We start from the raw sequence: 8,820 nt of genomic DNA on the forward strand, positions 1-8,820 counted from the left end.
GGGCTATCTTGCTCCGCTTTACGACCTTTGGTCAGAACTGCTGCTAACTTCAAATCTGGAGCTTAAAGTTTGTAATTCGTCTTAATTTAAGAGATTCTCGAGGTTATGGCATGTGCGGAAATGAAATAAAGCCACTAACACTGGCATCTCCGGCCGTTTATAAGCACTGCAATATACCCAGCGATTCATAGTTATGATGAAGAGGCATTCAATAATATGAGTGAGGAAAGTGAAAAAAAAAGTTTATTGTTAAGATGTGGCCTGTTCCAAGTCGAGGCATAGTTGAGCAGGCCAAAAAACAGCAGGTCCCAGCAGGTAACTCAGAAAATGCCTTAAGATCCCATAGAGCGAGGTGGCCGAGGAGCACCTAATGAAGGATATAATTAAATGAGGCCATTAATTATTATCATCAAAAGGGGTGTTTTAATTAAACCAAACATCCAATTTTAACTCTTGCCCTTCCTTGGAGTTCCCGAATAGGGAGAGCTTTTGGAGAGCGAGCTTTGAGGAAGTTTTTGTCGAGGGTCAGTCGGGGTGGGGGTGGGGGGGTTCTGATAACTACTCAATGGGATTCTCTTCACAATTCCACGTATCGTTGGATTGTTTTCATGAAGTAAATAATTTGGGAACTTCTTGCTCTTGGTTTTAACATTAACATTCCGCCTCGTTCTGGTTCTTGTTAACTTTGCCTAGCTGGCTGGCTTTTTCCCGCCTTTTTCATGTCGTGAATATTCGATAAGAACCGTGATTCTGATTTATTTTTTATCCACGACTTTCGATCACCTGACATCACATTTGTGTAACATTCGTCATTGGGCATCAACACGATGCAGTGACTCGACACATAGAAGGACCACATTGGATATCCAACGGATTGGCTCCCATCTACAGTACCATCTTTGTGGGGATCATCGGCTATCTACACTTCCTAACTGTGGTGAGTTGGAAGTTTTGTTTCTGAGTTGTTTTATCACAGCATATGGAGTCCAACAATTCGTACAAACCAAATTTCCACAACAGTTTACCTTAACATACACTTGATTTATGGAATGCTATCCTGTTAAAACACAGTCTGTGTGTCCATTGTACATTTACATCAGCATCATAGAACGTCATCAGAGAAGAGAGCATGAAAGGAAACGAGCAGCTGCAAGATATCCGTATGTTTAGATGGATTTCTAGCACCAAAGAAGGTGGCAAACTAGAACGGGCACTCAGTAGAGCGCATACCTTCACCAACGCTACATTCCCCCCCCTAGAAACCGTTGATTGTGAGGGTATTTAATCCCATACCACATCTGCCATCTCATATGTTTATGATGGCTTAAAAACATTAAATTTCCTGCTGTTTGACACTGATTCACGTCCATTGTACAATTTCTGTATGAACTCCCTAACCTTTTTGGGTGTTGGTGTCAAGTGAATCTGATGACAACTGGTCACATTATAAGATATTATTTTCTGGCATTTTAGGGGCATTTAGCACACATGAGTTTCTGTTTTTCTAAATAAGTTATTTCTTGTGAACAGACAAACATTCATTGTACAAAAATGACGATTTTGACCTTTTCATGACCTCGACCTTGACCTTTGTACTCTTAATTTTGTAATTGGTATTAGAGTGTGGGGAAAAGAACACTCAACATTTTGGTGTTGGTTTCATGCAAATCGGATAAGAATTGACCGTGTTATGACTAAAACCGCACATTTTTCAATGTCGTGACCCCCCCTGACCTTTGACTCCCAACCGCTAATAAGGGTTATTACGTCATTGTGTCATGTCACATATCACAAGATGGGGCATTGAATTCTGAATATTTTGGCATTAGTTGCATGCAAATTGGATACAAATTGACCGTGCTATGGTAAAAAGACGATTTTGATCTTTTCATGACCTTGACCTTGACCTTTGACCCGATCGCTCCCAAAATCTAATCAAATGGTCCTCAGATAATAACCAATCATCCCACCAAATTTGCTGCGATTCATTTCAATACTTTTGGAGTTATGCGAATAACAAACAAACAAACAAACACACACACATATTCACAAATAAATAAATAAATACATACACAGCGATCAAAACAAAACCTTCGCAACAAAGTTTGCGAAGGTAATTATGCCACCGGTGTTTCTTCCAGCACGTCAAGAACTGAGAGGATATGAGCAAGGGGTCGCTTCCATCATAGCCTCCAGTGGATGCTCTATTGGTGCTGTGTCAGGTGCAACATTGTCTGAGCTTACAAGGTCTGAGTCAAAGTCTGCTCAGGCTCTGTCAGACTCACGCGCTAGTGCAGAACGGCATTCGTATTTTGCTTCTGGCTACCTCTCTGATGCCGCGGACCACAACTTTCATTTTCCCTCTCGAGTGGATATTGGTAAAATTTATTCTCTGTCAAAGTCCTCTGAATAGTTTTGTATGGCTCTGGGGGCTGTGACTTCTGCCCAGAAGTATAATCTGTTGAAAAATCGCAAAAAGCCTCGTGAAGACCAAGTGTTTCCCACAACGTACAATGGTGGTGCTGCAATCCGAGTTTCCATCATGAGTGGCTGGCACAATACCCCTGGATGATGTACAGCGAGCTGCTGGATGGTGTGTTCTATATTGCTTGTGCTGATTTTTGCACTGATTCTTCGAAAGGCAGGTTTGTAACCCAGCCTTTCCATGTCTGGAACAGAAAGGGTGAAAAGGTCAAGGTGCATGCACAATTCTCACCTCATCAACATTCCCTTGAACAAGCTGATCACCTGAAACGAACTGTGGAGAAGCCACATACCACCATCATTGCCCAGGTTGATTGATGCCTATAAGGTTGCCAATATCAATCAGATTGTACAGTTCTGAGTCGGTTGCTATGGTTATCTTGTATCGTGGCAGGCATTGCATTGCTCTATGTGTATATGCATAAGACATTGAGTTTTCTTGCTTTGCTGAAGCTTTTGACAGTTCACGATATTGAGTTGCGCAACCACTTCGAAGCTCCTGCAATGTGATGTGTAATGCCATGTCTCCACAGACACAAAATGATCTCATCAAGGTGATGGGGAAACACATGATATTGCAGGGTACACTCAATGATGTGAAAGCTGCACCGTTCTACACTATTTTTGTTGATGAGGTGACATCGCACAATCTAGAGCATCTTGCCACATGTGCCAGCTGTTTTTCGACAGGAATAGAGATATCAGAGATGAGTTTTTAACCTTTCTGGAGCTGGAGAGAATTACTGGAGACAATATTGCTGAAATACTGACAATATTGACAATATCCTGGCATTCTTGAAGGAGAATAACATAGCTGTCATCAACATGTGTGGCCTAAGATATGATGGTGCCAGCAACATGTTATCATATCAGGTAGATGTCCAGGCATGGATCAGAGAGGAGGCCTCCTCAGCCACTTATGGCCACTGCCTCAACCCCATTATCAGCAAGTCCTGTGCCCTGCCATAGGTCTGTAACATGCTTGACTATCTTCAGAATTACTGCCGCTACTTTCTGAACAGCTGAAAGAGAAGTGTTCTCCTCCAGATGATAATCAAACACTATGTGGTGGATGCAGGAAAGAGGACACCACTGTTGGACCTTTGCAAGACATGATGGGCAGAGTGGCACTGTGGATACCAGCACTTCTATTCAGCATATGTGTTCATCGTTGGGGCTCCAAAATGATTAGTTTCCATCATCACCTGATCCAGCAAGCCGCAAGGACGCGCAGCAAATTCTGGCCAGTATTACCTCACTCGAGTTCATTGTTGTCTTCATGACAATGTACCAGTACTTGTTGCACCTTGCTGGCATTACTGTAAAACTGCAGAAGAAAAGCCTGTGATATTTTAGAAGCTCACTATATGATGGCTGAAGTTGCCAGTCACCTAATTTAAGGCTGTCATCACCAGCAAAGGTGATAAAGGATTGCAGCTGTGAGGACTTTCCAAGCATGTTCATTCTTCTGCAAATCACCAGCACTATTCCAGTCACATCTTGCGAGTGTGAGAGGAGCGTCAGTGTGTTGTGATAGTTGAACAACTGCTTATGAACGTCTCTGGAAAAAAAGTCGCCCATCTCACCTGGCGCTCCTCCCCATCCACTATGATACATTATTGTACCCCAACAACATAGTGGATTTTTATGCTTGGCTCCAACCCCACAGGCTCGAGCTTGAGTCTCTGCTATTCTAAAAGATGGTTCTAAAGTCTGAACGTTTCAATTTGTTACCTCCGACAACAAAGGTGGATGGGGATACGTTTTCATCCCTGTCTGTTTGTTTGTTTGCCTGTCTCCCTGTGAGTAGGAAATCTGAAAAAGTTATGCGTGGATTCAGGTGAAATTTGGTGGATAGGTTGGGTATTTGACAAGTACGAATTGGTTAGATTTTGTTGAAGATACAGATCCGGATACAAGAATTTCTGAAGTGATTCTTCCACATTGAGAGATAGGACCAAAAACAATATATAGCATGATGTCTCAAAAAGTTGTGGACGGATTCCGACGAAACTTGATGGACACGGGTGTGTGAAAATGACGAATTGATTCGATTTTATCAAAGATCCATATAACAGATGTTTGGTACTGCAGAACTTTAATATGGATACAAACAAACACGACATAATAGTTACCAAAGCTTTTCGTGCTGCACTCTTCAGGGTAAAAATCGCAGCAAGTGAAGGAGGAAGTGAAGGTGCGGCGCGTGCTTTATACGCAGGTCTCAATAAGGTAGATGCTGATTGGTTCAACCGTAATGACGTGACGTGAATAGACCTTAGGGGACCAAATGGTGAATGGACCTTCGGGGAAACCCATCCCCCCTCTCTCCAGAATGTGGTTGCAAACGTCAATCATCGACGAACTTTGCTCCAGCCAATGGGAGCTCGAGGTGAAGATGATGAGCCAACCAATGGGCGTTCGGATTAACCGTGACGTCACTACGGTTGAACCAATCAGCGTCTTCCTTATTGAGACCTGCGTATAAAGCACGCGCCTTCACTTCCTCCTTCACTTGCTGCGATTTTTACCCTGAAGAGTGCAGCATGAAAAGCTTTGGTAACTATTATGTCGTGTTTGTTTGTATCTATATTAAAGATCCATATGTGAGAGTTTTTTTTATGATCTTCAGTGATTCTTCACTCTTGAGAGATGTGGCCAAAATGATAGAAGCACGATATTTCAAAGTTATGGATAGATTATGAGTAATACAAAACTTCGTGGATGAGTTGTCAGGTCAGGTCAGGTATGGGAGCATGCGCCGGAGCAGCGCTTCGCTGCCTCTACGTTCCGACGGTACTCCAGGGGACTCCGTCTGGCCATCCCCCAGGCAGATGCCTGGCCCATCCCTATCTCCTTGAGATGCTGATCAACCAGCTGCAACCATGAGGAATGTGGTCGGCCCATTGGCATCCGACACTCACGAGGCTCCCTTGCTGAGAAAATCTGGTGAGCAGGTTCAGCATCAGGAAAACAAGCCACATGTCCATACAGCCGCAGCTGATGCTCACAGACTATGCAAGTAACAAATCTTATTTGAGTCTCTCTCAGCAACCGCTCGTTGAGCACAAAGTCTGACCAACGATAGCCAAGGATTCTCCGAAGAGACCTGGTACCAAAGGAATTAAGTCTCCATCTCAGATTCCTGCTCAGAGTCCAAGTCTCACATCTATAGAGCAAGACTGGAAGCACCAAGGACCTGAAGACTCCGACTTTTGTCCTCCCGCACAGGTACCGGCAATGCCACACCCCATGATCCAGTGAATCCATGACTCCCCAGGCCCGACCCAGACGTCTTTTGACCTCTGGCTCACAGCCAGCAGAGACATTAATATTACTGCCAAGGTAAGTGAATCTCTCCGTGACCTCAACATCCTCACCACAAACAGGCACAGACAGGATAGAAGCATCCAAGATGTCATTGAAAGCATGGATCTTCGTTTTGACCCAGGAAACCTGTAATCCCAGCAGCTCCGACTCCTCATTCAGCATCTCAAGGACCTCCAAAAGGATATCTCGAGTCTCCACAAAGATGACTGCATCATCTACGAAATCAAGATCAGAGATCTTGACATTCCCAAACGATGCACCACAGCTTGATCTCTCGGACATCCTCCTTAGAATCCAATCCATACAAGTGCTGAAAAGTGCGGGGGCCAGTGCACACCCCTGACAAACTCCAGTAACAACTGGAAATAAATCAGAGATGGTACCACATCTCACAGCACTCTCAGTACCAGAGTATTGTTCAGACATCAGATTGATCAGTTTTGGTGGCACCCCACGAAGACCAAGAATCCTCCAGAGGGCAGCCCGATTCACTGAATCAAACGCTTTACAGAGATCAACATAGGCTGCAAGCAGCCCCTGCCGACACTCTCATCTGCGTTCGGTGAGGACCCAAAGAGTAAGGATACCGTCAATCGTTGACCTCTAGTGTAGAGCCTGACTGCTCTGGATGCTGGTGCTCAAGCAGATGATGGCGAACCCTATCAAGAATTATCCGAGCAAAGACCTTGCCCGGCACAGAGCAGCGTCACCCCTCGGTAGTTGTTGCAGTCCTGGTGATCACCCTTCCCTTTCCAGAGAGGGACAACAAGGCCCTTCTTCCAGTCAGTTGGGATGATGCCTGTGTTCCAGGCAGAGCACAGAACTGCATGCAACGACACGAGTACAGCATTTCCACTAGCCTTGAGAAGTTCAGCATGGATGCCACAGACCCCAGAAACTTTACGCCATTTCAACCGATTCACCGCAGCCTGTGTTTCCACAAAGAAGGTGGACCACAGTTGATTGGAGGGTTAGCAATAGGTATTCAACACCCCTGATATCCAACTCAACAGCTGGTGGATCAGCCTGGTACAGCCGCTCAAAATAATCGGCCCACCTGGCCTTCACTTTGGACTCCTCTGTCAAGAGCCCACCACTCTCTGCTCAAACTGCAGTACACCAAGGGACGGGCTTGGAGGAACGCAATGCGCGAATTCCCCTGTAAGCAGGATGAGACTCACCTGACCACAGGTGATGGTCTACCCCCTCACAGATTCCTCACACATAGGCCTCCTTGTCCATACTTGGTGCAAATGCAGTTTTACGCCTCAGCTCCCAAAACAGCTCAGCTCTGCCATTCAGCCTGGCCCTGTGACTCTGGTCAATGGTATCCAGTGTCCCTTGGGAGACAATATTCTTCTTTACCCTACGGTGAGTTCCAAGACATCCACTGGCAACATCAAGGACGGTGGTCTTGAAGGCACTCCATAACTCTTCAGGATGCCCCAAAGCACCCAGACCCCCAAATCTCCACTTCGCCTGTTTGCAAACTCCTCAGCTACCCTCTCATCCTTGAGCTTGCCAACATCCAGCATCGGCTGGGATGGTACCATTCTCCTGGATTTATGCTGCAACTTCAGAGTTCTACAACAAGCCTGTGGTCAATATTGAGGAACTGAGAACTCCAGTCGAACCTGCAGTTCTGGATCATCCTCGAGTGACCATCAACGAGCACATGATCAATCTCCTTTGCCACACTACCAACGTTGGAATACCAAGTCCAGTGATGAGCCTGTGGGTGCTGAAACCATGAACCAGCCACACTAATTCCATGACTTCTTGCAAAGTCAAGGAACTTAGTGCTATTCAGGTTCACAGTTCCAGACCCATGGGGACCAACACGTCTCATCACCATCCCTATCAGTTCCAGTCGATGCATTGAAATCCCCCAAGATGAGAAGAGTATCTTGCCTGGGGCACTGATCAACCAGAGACTCGAGCGTGGCAAAGAATGCCTCCTTCACGGTGAGATCACTCCCCTCAGTCGGGGCATATACAGAGACCAGGGAAATGACACCCAAGGAGTGACGAAGCCTTTGTCTCATAATGCGCTCGTTGACCGGTGTTACCTAAATTATCATTGGAGTCAGCTTATTGGACACAGCTACATACCACAGAGCCACCGCTTTTGTCTTCTGCTTCACTGTCCATGGCATAGTTGAGCTATGGAGCTGGAAATCCCAGGGAACAAATACCACGATAACACCACCAAACCCTGCAAGGAAAATGTTCTCAGTCAAAAAACAAAGAAATGGCAGGAAGTCAAAGTTATATCAATCTTTTTGAAACACCCTGTAAGCCTCTTCCTTAAAGGCATTGTATTCAATTCGCAAAAATTCCACAAATGTCATCAAGCCTTCATATGGTTAAACGATTGTGGACAGCTCGTCTGTCTCCTTTTGCAGCATTTTGCTTGTAGTGTTGAACTAACACAAAATTGTGTCCCACACAATGCACAAGATGGCGAACTCGTATTTTTCCATCTTGTTAGCCAAATCTGAAGCTTCACTGCATGTCTGCGATGTCTTATCAGTGTTTCTGGAAACAGCTTTCAGAACAGAGTAAGTGCCTTCATAGCTTTCTTTCAATGCCCGTGTTTCATCACATCTGGCTGACCATCTTGTAGTTGTACCCGACAAAGACTTGGGAACAACACTACTCACAGTGAATCTGTGGGGAGCTTCAAACGATGGGAAGGAAAGGCAGGTGGATGCCGAATAGAAATTGTAAAGTACTTGAATAAATCAAAAAAATGAAACGGCATTCACACAGCTTTCTGTGGCACATGAACCAATAATATTTCATGAATGTGCTGAAAGAGAAACAAAATGTGCAAGTGGATTTATGTTTGTTATCCTATGTTGAACTGAATATATATATATATATATATATATATATGTATATATATATATATATATATATGTATATATATGTATGTATATGTATGTATATATATGTATGTATATATATGTATATATATATATATGTATACACATACATATATAT

Source organism: Eptatretus burgeri, chromosome 2, assembly GCF_056783735.1.
Source record: "Eptatretus burgeri isolate ZD-2024b chromosome 2, Ebu_testis_v1, whole genome shotgun sequence".
Classification (NCBI taxonomy): Eukaryota; Metazoa; Chordata; class Myxini; order Myxiniformes; family Myxinidae; genus Eptatretus; species Eptatretus burgeri.